Raw genomic sequence first — 12,165 nt, 5'->3', positions numbered from 1 at the left:
ATACACTGACACGTGCTGTGGTATAGGGGTGCTGTATACTCTGCTGCCCTGTATCTATGTATTTATATACACTGACACATGCTGTGGAATAGGGGTGCTGTATACACTGCTGTCTGTATCTATGTATTTATATACACTGACACATGCTGTGGTATAGGGGGGCTGTATACACTGCTGTCTGTATCTATGTATTTATATACACTGACACATGCTGTCTTATAGGGGTGCTGTATACGCTGCTGCCCTGTATCTGTGTATTTATATACACTGACACATGCTATGGTATAGGGGTGCTGTATACTCTGCTGCCCTGAATCTATGTATTTATATACACTGACACGTGCTGTGGTATAGGGGTACTGTATACTCTGCTGCCCTGTATCTATGTATTTATATACACTGACACATGCTGTGGTATAGGGGTGCTGTATACACTGCTGCCCTGTATCTGTGTATTTATATACACTGACACATGCTGTGGTATAGGGGTGCTGTATACGCTGCTGCCCTGTATCTATGTATTTATATACAGTGACACATGCTGTGGTATAGGGGGGCTGTATACGCTGCTGCCCTGTATCTATGTATTTATATACACTGACACATGCTGTGGTATAGGGGTGCTGTATACTCTGCTGCCCTGTATCTATGTATTTATATACACTGACACATGCTGTGGTATAGGGGTGCTGTATACGCTGCTGCCCTGTATCTATGTATTTATATACAGTGACACATGCTGTGGTATAGGGGGGCTGTATACGCTGCTGCCCTGTATCTATGTTTTTATATACACTGACACATGCTGTGGTATAGGGGTGCTGTATACACTGCTGCCCTGTATCTGTGTATTTATATACACTGACACATGCTGTGGTATAGGGGTGCTGTATACGCTGCTGCCCTGTATCTATGTATTTATATACAGTGACACATGCTGTGGTATAGGGGTGCTGTATACTCTGCTGCCCTGTATCTATATATTTATATACACTGACACATGCTGTGGTATAGGGGTGCTGTATACTCTGCTGCCCTGTATCTATGTATTTATATACACTGAAACATGCTGTGGTATAGGGGTGCTGTATACACTGCTGCCCTGTATCTATGTATTTATATACACTGACACGTGCTGTGGTATAGGGGTGCTGTATACTCTGCTGCCCTGTATCTATATATTTATATACACTGTCACGTGCTGTGGTATAGGGGTGCTGTATACTCTGCTGCCCTGTATCTATGTATTTATATACACTGACACGTGCTGTGGTATAGGGGTGCTGTATACTCTGCTGCCCTGTATCTATATATTTATATACACTGACACATGCTGTGGTATAGGGGTGCTGTATACTCTGCTGCCCTGTATCTATATATTTATATACACTGACACGTGCTGTGGTATAGGGGTGCTGTATACTCTGCTGCCCTGTATCTATATATTTATATACACTGACACATGCTGTGGTATAGGGGGGCTGTATACGCTGCTGCCCTGTATCTATGTATTTATATACACTGACACATGCTGTGGTATAGGGGTACTGTATACTCTGCTGCCCTGTATCTATATATTTATATACATTGACACATGCTGTGGTATAGGGGTGCTGTATACGCTGCTGCCCTGTATCTATGTATTTATATACACTGACACATGCTGTGGTATAGGGGTACTGTATACTCTGCTGCCCTGTATCTATGTATTTATATACACTGACACATGCTGTGGTATAGGGGTACTGTATACTCTGCTGCCCTGTATCTATATATTTATATACACTGACACATGCTGTGGTATAGGGGTGCTGTATACGCTGCTGCCCTGTATCTATGTATTTATATACACTGACACATGCTGTGGTATAGGGGTGCTGTATACACTGCTGCCCTGTATCTATGTATTTATATACACTGACACGTGCTGTGGTATAGGGGTGCTGTATACACTGCTGCCCTGTATCTATGTATTTATATACACTGACACGTGCTGTGGTATAGGGGGGCTGTATACACTGCTGCCCTGTATCTATGTATTTATATACACTGACACATGCTGTGGTATAGGGGTGCTGTATACACTGCTGCCCTGTATCTATGTATTTATATACACTGACACGTGCTGTGGTATAGGGGTGCTGTATACGCTGCTGCCCTGTATCTATGTATTTATATACACTGACACATGCTGTGGTATAGGGGGGCTGTATACTCTGCTGCCCTGTATCTATATATTCATATACACTGACACATGCTGTGGTATAGGGGTACTGTATACTCTGCTGCCCTGTATCTATATATTTATATACACTGACACATGCTGTGGTATAGGGGGGCTGTATACACTGCTGCCCTGTATCTATGTATTCATATACACTGACACATGCTGTGGTATAGGGGGGCTGTATACTCTGCTGCCCTGTATCTATGTATTTATATACACTGACACGTGCTGTGGTATAGGGGTGCTGTATACTCTGCTGCCCTGTATCTATGTATTTATATACACTGACACATGCTGTGGTATAGGGGTGCTGTATACACTGCTGTCTGTATCTATGTATTTATATACACTGACACATGCTGTGGTATAGGGGGGCTGTATACGCTGCTGCCCTGTATCTATATATTTATATACACTGACACATGCTGTGGTATAGGGGGGCTGTATACGCTGCTGCCCTGTATCTATATATTTATATACACTGACACATGCTGTGGTATAGGGGGGCTGTATACTCTGCTGCCCTGTATCTATATATTTATATACACTGACACATGCTGTGGTATAGGGGTACTGTATACTCTGCTGCCCTGTATCTATGTATTTATATACACTGACACATGCTGTGGTATAGGGGTGCTGTATACACTGCTGCCCTGTATCTATATATTTATATACACTGACACATGCTGTGGTATAGGGGGGCTGTATACGCTGCTGCCCTGTATCTATGTATTTATATACACTGACACATGCTGTGGTATAGGGGTGCTGTATACTCTGCTGCCCTGTATCTGTGTATTTATATACACTGACACATGCTGTGGTATAGGGGTGCTGTATACGCTGCTGCCCTGTATCTATGTATTTATATACACTGACACATGCTGTGGTATAGGGGTGCTGTATACTCTGCTGCCCTGTATCTATGTATTTATATACACTGACACATGCTGTGGTATAGGGGTGCTGTATACGCTGCTGCCCTGTATCTATGTATTTATATACACTGACACATGCTGTGGTATAGGGGGGCTGTATACTCTGCTGCCCTGTATCTATATATTTATATACACTGACACATGCTGTGGTATAGGGGTGCTGTATACGCTGCTGCCCTGTATCTATGTATTTATATACACTGACACATGCTGTGGTATAGGGGTGCTGTATACTCTGCTGCCCTGTATCTATGTATTTATATACACTGACACATGCTGTGGTATAGGGGTGCTGTATACTCTGCTGCCCTGTATCTATGTATTTATATACACTGACACATGCTGTGGTATAGGGGGGCTGTATACTCTGCTGCCCTGTATCTATGTATTTATATACACTGACACATGCTGTGGTATAGGGGTGCTGTATACTCTGCTGCCCTGTATCTATGTATTTATATACACTGACACATGCTGTGGTATAGGGGGGCTGTATACTCTGCTGCCCTGTATCTATGTATTTATATACACTGACACATGCTGTGGTATAGGGGTGCTGTATACGCTGCTGCCCTGTATCTATGTATTTATATACACTGACACATGCTGTGGTATAGGGGTGCTGTATACGCTGCTGCCCTGTATCTATGTATTTATATACACTGACACATGCTGTGGTATAGGGGGGCTGTATACTCTGCTGCCCTGTATCTATGTATTTATATACACTGACACATGCTGTGGTATAGGGGTGCTGTACACGCTGCTGCCCTGTATCTATGTATTTATATACACTGACACATGCTGTGGTATAGGGGGGCTGTATACTCTGCTGCCCTGTATCTATGTATTTATATACACTGACACGTGCTGTGGTATAGGGGTGCTGTATACACTGCTGCCCTGTATCTATGTATTTATATACACTGACACATGCTGTGGTATAGGGGGGCTGTATACGCTGCTGCCCTGTATCTATATATTTATATACACTGACACATGCTGTGGTATAGGGGTGCTGTATACTCTGCTGCCCTGTATCTATGTATTTATATACACTGACATATGCTGTGGTATAGGGGTGCTATATACTCTGCTGCCCAGTATCTATGTATTTATATACACTGACACATGCTGTGGTATAGGGGGGCTGTATACTCTGCTGCCCTGTATCTATGTATTTATATACACTGACACGTGCTGTGGTATAGGGGTGCTGTATACACTGCTGCCCTGTATCTATGTATTTATATACACTGACACATGCTGTGGTATAGGGGGGCTGTATACTCTGCTGCCCTGTATCTATGTATTTATATACACTGACACATGCTGTGGTATAGGGGGGCTGTATACTCTGCTGCCCTGTATCTATGTATTTATATACACTGACACGTGCTGTGGTATAGGGGTGCTGTATACACTGCTGCCCTGTATCTATGTATTTATATACACTGACACATGCTGTGGTATAGGGGGGCTGTATACGCTGCTGCCCTGTATCTATGTATTTATATACACTGACACGTGCTGTGGTATAGGGGTGCTGTATACACTGCTGCCCTGTATCTATGTATTTATATACACTGACACATGCTGTGGTATAGGGGGGCTGTATACACTGCTGCCCTGTATCTATGTATTTATATACACTGACACATGCTGTGGTATAGGGGGGCTGTATACTCTGCTGCCCAGTATCTATGTATTTATATACACTGACACATGCTGTGGTATAGGGGGGCTGTATACACTGCTGCCCTGTATCTATGTATTTATATACACTGACACATGCTGTGGTATAGGGGGGCTGTATACACTGCTGCCCTGTATCTATGTATTTATATACACTGACACATGCTGTGGTATAGGGGTGCTGTATACGCTGCTGCCCTGTATCTATGTATTTATATACACTGACACGTGCTGTGGTATAGGGGTGCTGTATACACTGCTGCCCTGTATCTATGTATTTATATACACTGACACATGCTGTGGTATAGGGGGGCTGTATACACTGCTGCCCTGTATCTATGTATTTATATACACTGACACATGCTGTGGTATAGGGGTGCTGTATACGCTGCTGCCCTGTATCTATGTATTTATATACACTGACACGTGCTGTGGTATAGGGGTGCTGTATACACTGCTGCCCTGTATCTATGTATTTATATACACTGACACATGCTGTGGTATAGGGGGGCTGTATACACTGCTGCCCTGTATCTATGTATTTATATACACTGACACATGCTGTGGTATAGGGGGGCTGTATACTCTGCTGCCCAGTATCTATGTATTTATATACACTGACACATGCTGTGGTATAGGGGGGCTGTATACTCTGCTGCCCAGTATCTATGTATTTATATACACTGACACATGCTGTGGTATAGGGGGGCTGTATACACTGCTGCCCTGTATCTATGTATTTATATACACTGACACATGCTGTGGTATAGGGGTACTGTATACTCTGCTGCCCTGTATCTATGTATTTATATACACTGACACATGCTGTGGTATTGGGGTGCTGTATACTCTGCTGCCCAGTATCTATGTATTTATATACACTGACACATGCTGTGGTATAGGGGTGCTGTATACACTGCTACCCTGTATCTATGTATTTATATACACTGACACATGCTGTGGTATAGGGGTGCTGTATACGCTGCTGCCCTGTATCTATGTATTTATATACACTGACACATGCTGTGGTATAGGGGTGCTGTATACACTGCTACCCTGTATCTATGTATTTATATACACTGACACATGCTGTGGTATAGGGGTGCTGTATACACTGCTACCCTGTATCTATGTATTTATATACACTGACACATGCTGTGGTATAGGGGTGCTGTATACACTGCTGCCCTGTATCTATATATTTATATACACTGACACATGCTGTGGTATAGGGGTGCTGTATACTCTCCTGCCCTGTATCTATATATTTATATACACTGACACGTGCTGTGGTATAGGGGTGCTGTATACGCTGCTGCCCTGTATCTATGTATTTATATACACTGACACATGCTGTGGTATAGGGGTTCTGTATACTCTCCTGCCCTGTATCTATATATTTATATACACTGACACGTGCTGTGGTATAGGGGTGCTGTATACGCTGCTGCCCTGTATCTATGTATTTATATACACTGACACGTGCTGTGGTATAGGGGTGCTGTATACACTGCTGCCCTGTATCTATGTATTTATATACACTGACACATGCTGTGGTATAGGGGGGCTGTATACACTGCTGCCCTGTATCTATGTATTTATATACACTGACACATGCTGTGGTATAGGGGGGCTGTATACTCTGCTGCCCAGTATCTATGTATTTATATACACTGACACATGCTGTGGTATAGGGGGGCTGTATACTCTGCTGCCCAGTATCTATGTATTTATATACACTGACACATGCTGTGGTATAGGGGGGCTGTATACACTGCTGCCCTGTATCTATGTATTTATATACACTGACACATGCTGTGGTATAGGGGTACTGTATACTCTGCTGCCCTGTATCTATGTATTTATATACACTGACACATGCTGTGGTATAGGGGTGCTGTATACTCTCCTGCCCTGTATCTATATATTTATATACACTGACACATGCTGTGGTATAGGGGGGCTGTATACTCTGCTGCCCTGTATCTATGTATTTATATACACTGACACGTGCTGTGGTATAGGGGTGCTATATACTCTGCTGCCCTGTATCTATGTATTTATATACACTGACACATGCTGTGGTATAGGGGGGCTGTATACTCTGCTGCCCTGTATCTATATATTTATATACACTGACACATGCTGTGGTATAGGGGTGCTGTATACTCTCCTGCCCTGTATCTATATATTTATATACACTGACACGTGCTGTGGTATAGGGGTGCTGTATACACTGCTGCCCTGTATCTATGTATTTATATACACTGACACATGCTGTGGTATAGGGGGGCTGTATACTCTGCTGCCCAGTATCTATGTATTTATATACACTGACACATGCTGTGGTATAGGGGGGCTGTATACACTGCTGCCCTGTATCTATGTATTTATATACACTGACACATGCTGTGGTATAGGGGGGCTGTATACACTGCTGCCCTGTATCTATGTATTTATATACACTGACACATGCTGTGGTATAGGGGTGCTGTATACGCTGCTGCCCTGTATCTATGTATTTATATACACTGACACGTGCTGTGGTATAGGGGTGCTGTATACACTGCTGCCCTGTATCTATGTATTTATATACACTGACACATGCTGTGGTATAGGGGGGCTGTATACACTGCTGCCCTGTATCTATGTATTTATATACACTGACACATGCTGTGGTATAGGGGTGCTGTATACGCTGCTGCCCTGTATCTATGTATTTATATACACTGACACGTGCTGTGGTATAGGGGTGCTGTATACACTGCTGCCCTGTATCTATGTATTTATATACACTGACACATGCTGTGGTATAGGGGGGCTGTATACACTGCTGCCCTGTATCTATGTATTTATATACACTGACACATGCTGTGGTATAGGGGGGCTGTATACTCTGCTGCCCAGTATCTATGTATTTATATACACTGACACATGCTGTGGTATAGGGGGGCTGTATACTCTGCTGCCCAGTATCTATGTATTTATATACACTGACACATGCTGTGGTATAGGGGGGCTGTATACACTGCTGCCCTGTATCTATGTATTTATATACACTGACACATGCTGTGGTATAGGGGTACTGTATACTCTGCTGCCCTGTATCTATGTATTTATATACACTGACACATGCTGTGGTATTGGGGTGCTGTATACTCTGCTGCCCAGTATCTATGTATTTATATACACTGACACATGCTGTGGTATAGGGGTGCTGTATACACTGCTACCCTGTATCTATGTATTTATATACACTGACACATGCTGTGGTATAGGGGTGCTGTATACGCTGCTGCCCTGTATCTATGTATTTATATACACTGACACATGCTGTGGTATAGGGGTGCTGTATACACTGCTACCCTGTATCTATGTATTTATATACACTGACACATGCTGTGGTATAGGGGTGCTGTATACACTGCTACCCTGTATCTATGTATTTATATACACTGACACATGCTGTGGTATAGGGGTGCTGTATACACTGCTGCCCTGTATCTATATATTTATATACACTGACACATGCTGTGGTATAGGGGTGCTGTATACTCTCCTGCCCTGTATCTATATATTTATATACACTGACACGTGCTGTGGTATAGGGGTGCTGTATACGCTGCTGCCCTGTATCTATGTATTTATATACACTGACACATGCTGTGGTATAGGGGTTCTGTATACTCTCCTGCCCTGTATCTATATATTTATATACACTGACACGTGCTGTGGTATAGGGGTGCTGTATACGCTGCTGCCCTGTATCTATGTATTTATATACACTGACACGTGCTGTGGTATAGGGGTGCTGTATACACTGCTGCCCTGTATCTATGTATTTATATACACTGACACATGCTGTGGTATAGGGGGGCTGTATACACTGCTGCCCTGTATCTATGTATTTATATACACTGACACATGCTGTGGTATAGGGGGGCTGTATACTCTGCTGCCCAGTATCTATGTATTTATATACACTGACACATGCTGTGGTATAGGGGGGCTGTATACTCTGCTGCCCAGTATCTATGTATTTATATACACTGACACATGCTGTGGTATAGGGGGGCTGTATACACTGCTGCCCTGTATCTATGTATTTATATACACTGACACATGCTGTGGTATAGGGGTACTGTATACTCTGCTGCCCTGTATCTATGTATTTATATACACTGACACATGCTGTGGTATTGGGGTGCTGTATACTCTGCTGCCCAGTATCTATGTATTTATATACACTGACACATGCTGTGGTATAGGGGTGCTGTATACACTGCTACCCTGTATCTATGTATTTATATACACTGACACATGCTGTGGTATAGGGGTGCTGTATACGCTGCTGCCCTGTATCTATGTATTTATATACACTGACACATGCTGTGGTATAGGGGTGCTGTATACACTGCTACCCTGTATCTATGTATTTATATACACTGACACATGCTGTGGTATAGGGGTGCTGTATACACTGCTACCCTGTATCTATGTATTTATATACACTGACACATGCTGTGGTATAGGGGTGCTGTATACACTGCTGCCCTGTATCTATATATTTATATACACTGACACATGCTGTGGTATAGGGGTGCTGTATACTCTCCTGCCCTGTATCTATATATTTATATACACTGACACGTGCTGTGGTATAGGGGTGCTGTATACGCTGCTGCCCTGTATCTATGTATTTATATACACTGACACATGCTGTGGTATAGGGGTTCTGTATACTCTCCTGCCCTGTATCTATATATTTATATACACTGACACGTGCTGTGGTATAGGGGTGCTGTATACGCTGCTGCCCTGTATCTATGTATTTATATACACTGACACATGCTGTGGTATAGGGGTGCTGTATACACTGCTGCCCTGTATCTATGTATTTATATACACTGACACATGCTGTGGTATAGGGGGGCTGTATACGCTGCTGCCCTGTATCTATGTATTTATATACACTGACACATGCTGTGTATAGGGGTGCTGTATACACTGCTGCCCTCTATCTATGTATTTATATACACTGACACATGCTGTGGTATAGGGGGGCTGTATACTCTGCTGCCCTGTATCTATGTATTTATATACACTGACACATGCTGTGGTATAGGGGTGCTGTATACTCTGCTGCCCTGTATCTATGTATTTATATACACTGACACATGCTGTGGTATAGGGGGGCTGTATACGCTGCTGCCCTGTATCTATGTATTTATATACACTGACACATGCTGTGGTATAGGGGGGCTGTATACGCTGCTGCCCTGTATCTATGTATTTATATACACTGACACATGCTGTGGTATAGGGGTGCTGTATGCACTGCTGCCCTGTATCTATGTATTTATATACACTGACACATGCTGTGGTATAGGGGGGCTGTATACTCTGCTGCCCTGTATCTATGTATTTATATACACTGACACATGCTGTGGTATAGGGGTGCTGTATACACTGCTGCCCTGTATCTATGTATTTATATACACTGACACATGCTGTGGTATAGGGGTGCTGTATACACTGCTGCCCTGTATCTATGTATTTATATACACTGACACATGCTGTGGTATAGGGGTGCTGTATACACTGCTGCCCTGTATCTATATATTTATATACACTGACACGTGCTGTGGTATAGGGGTGCTGTATACACTGCTGCCCTGTATCTATGTATTTATATACACTGACACATGCTGTGGTATAAGGGGGCTGTATACACTGCTGTCTGTATCTATGTATTTATATACACTGACACATGCTGTGGTATAGGGGTGCTGTATACTCTGCTGCCCTGTATCTATGTATTTATATACACTGACACATGCTGTGGTATAGGGGTGCTGTATACACTGCTGCCCTGTATCTATGTATTTATATACACTGACACATGCTGTGGTATAGGGGTGCTGTATACACTGCTGCCCTGTATCTATGTATTTATATACACTGACACGTGCTGTGGTATAGGGGTGCTGTATACACTGCTGCCCTGTATCTATGTATTTATATACACTGACACATGCTGTGGTATAGGGGTGCTGTATACACTGCTGCCCTGTATCTATGTATTTATATACACTGACACATGCTGTGGTATAGGGGTGCTGTATACACTGCTGCCCTGTATCTATGTATTTATATACACTGACACGTGCTGTGGTATAGGGGTGCTGTATACTCTGCTGCCCTGTATCTATGTATTTATATACACTGACACATGCTGTGGTATAGGGGTGCTGTATACACTGCTGCCCTGTATCTATGTATTTATATACACTGACACATGCTGTGGTGTAGGGGTGCTGTATACACTGCTGCCCTGTATCTATGTATTTATATACACTGACACGTGCTGTGGTATAGGGGTGCTGTATACTCTGCTGCCCTGTATCTATGTATTTATATACACTGACACATGCTGTGGTATAGGGGTGCTGTATACACTGCTGCCCTGTATCTATGTATTTATATACACTGACACGTGCTGTGGTATAGGGGTGCTGTATACACTGCTGCCCTGTATCTATGTATTTATATACACTGACACATGCTGTGGTATAGGAGTGCTGTATACACTGCTGCCCTGTATCTATGTATTTATATACACTGACACGTGCTGTGGTATAGGGGTGCTGTATACACTGCTGCCCTGTATCTATGTATTTATATACACTGACACGTGCTGTGGTATAGGGGTGCTGTATACTCTGCTGCCCTGTATCTATGTATTTATATACACTGACACATGCTGTGGTATAGGGGTGCTGTATACACTGCTGCCCTGTATCTATGTATTTATATACACTGACACGTGCTGTGGTATAGGGGTGCTGTATACACTGCTGCCCTGTATCTATGTATTTATATACACTGACACATGCTGTGGTGTAGGGGTGCTGTATACATTGCTGCCCTTTATCTATGTATTTATATACACTGACACGTGCTGTGGTATAGGGGTGCTGTATACACTGCTGCCCTGTATCTATGTATTTATATACACTGACACATGCTGTGGTATAGGGGTGCTGTATACACTGCTGCCCTGTATCTATGTATTTATATACACTGACACGTGCTGTGGTATAGGGGTGCTGTATACTCTGCTGCCCTGTATCTATGTATTTATATACACTGACACGTGCTGTGGTATAGGGGTGCTGTATACTCTGCTGCCCTGTATCTATGTATTTATATACACTGACACATGCTGTGGTATAGGGGTGCTGTATACACTGCTGCCCTGTATCTATGTATTTATATACACTGACACATGCTGTGGTATAG

The sequence above is a fragment of the Phyllobates terribilis genome, unplaced genomic scaffold (assembly GCF_046119375.1).
Source record: "Phyllobates terribilis strain yellow unplaced genomic scaffold, ASM4611937v1 Scaffold_14__1_contigs__length_39327217, whole genome shotgun sequence".
Taxonomy (NCBI): Eukaryota; Metazoa; Chordata; class Amphibia; order Anura; family Dendrobatidae; genus Phyllobates; species Phyllobates terribilis.
Note: the sequence above shows the minus strand (reverse complement) of the source record.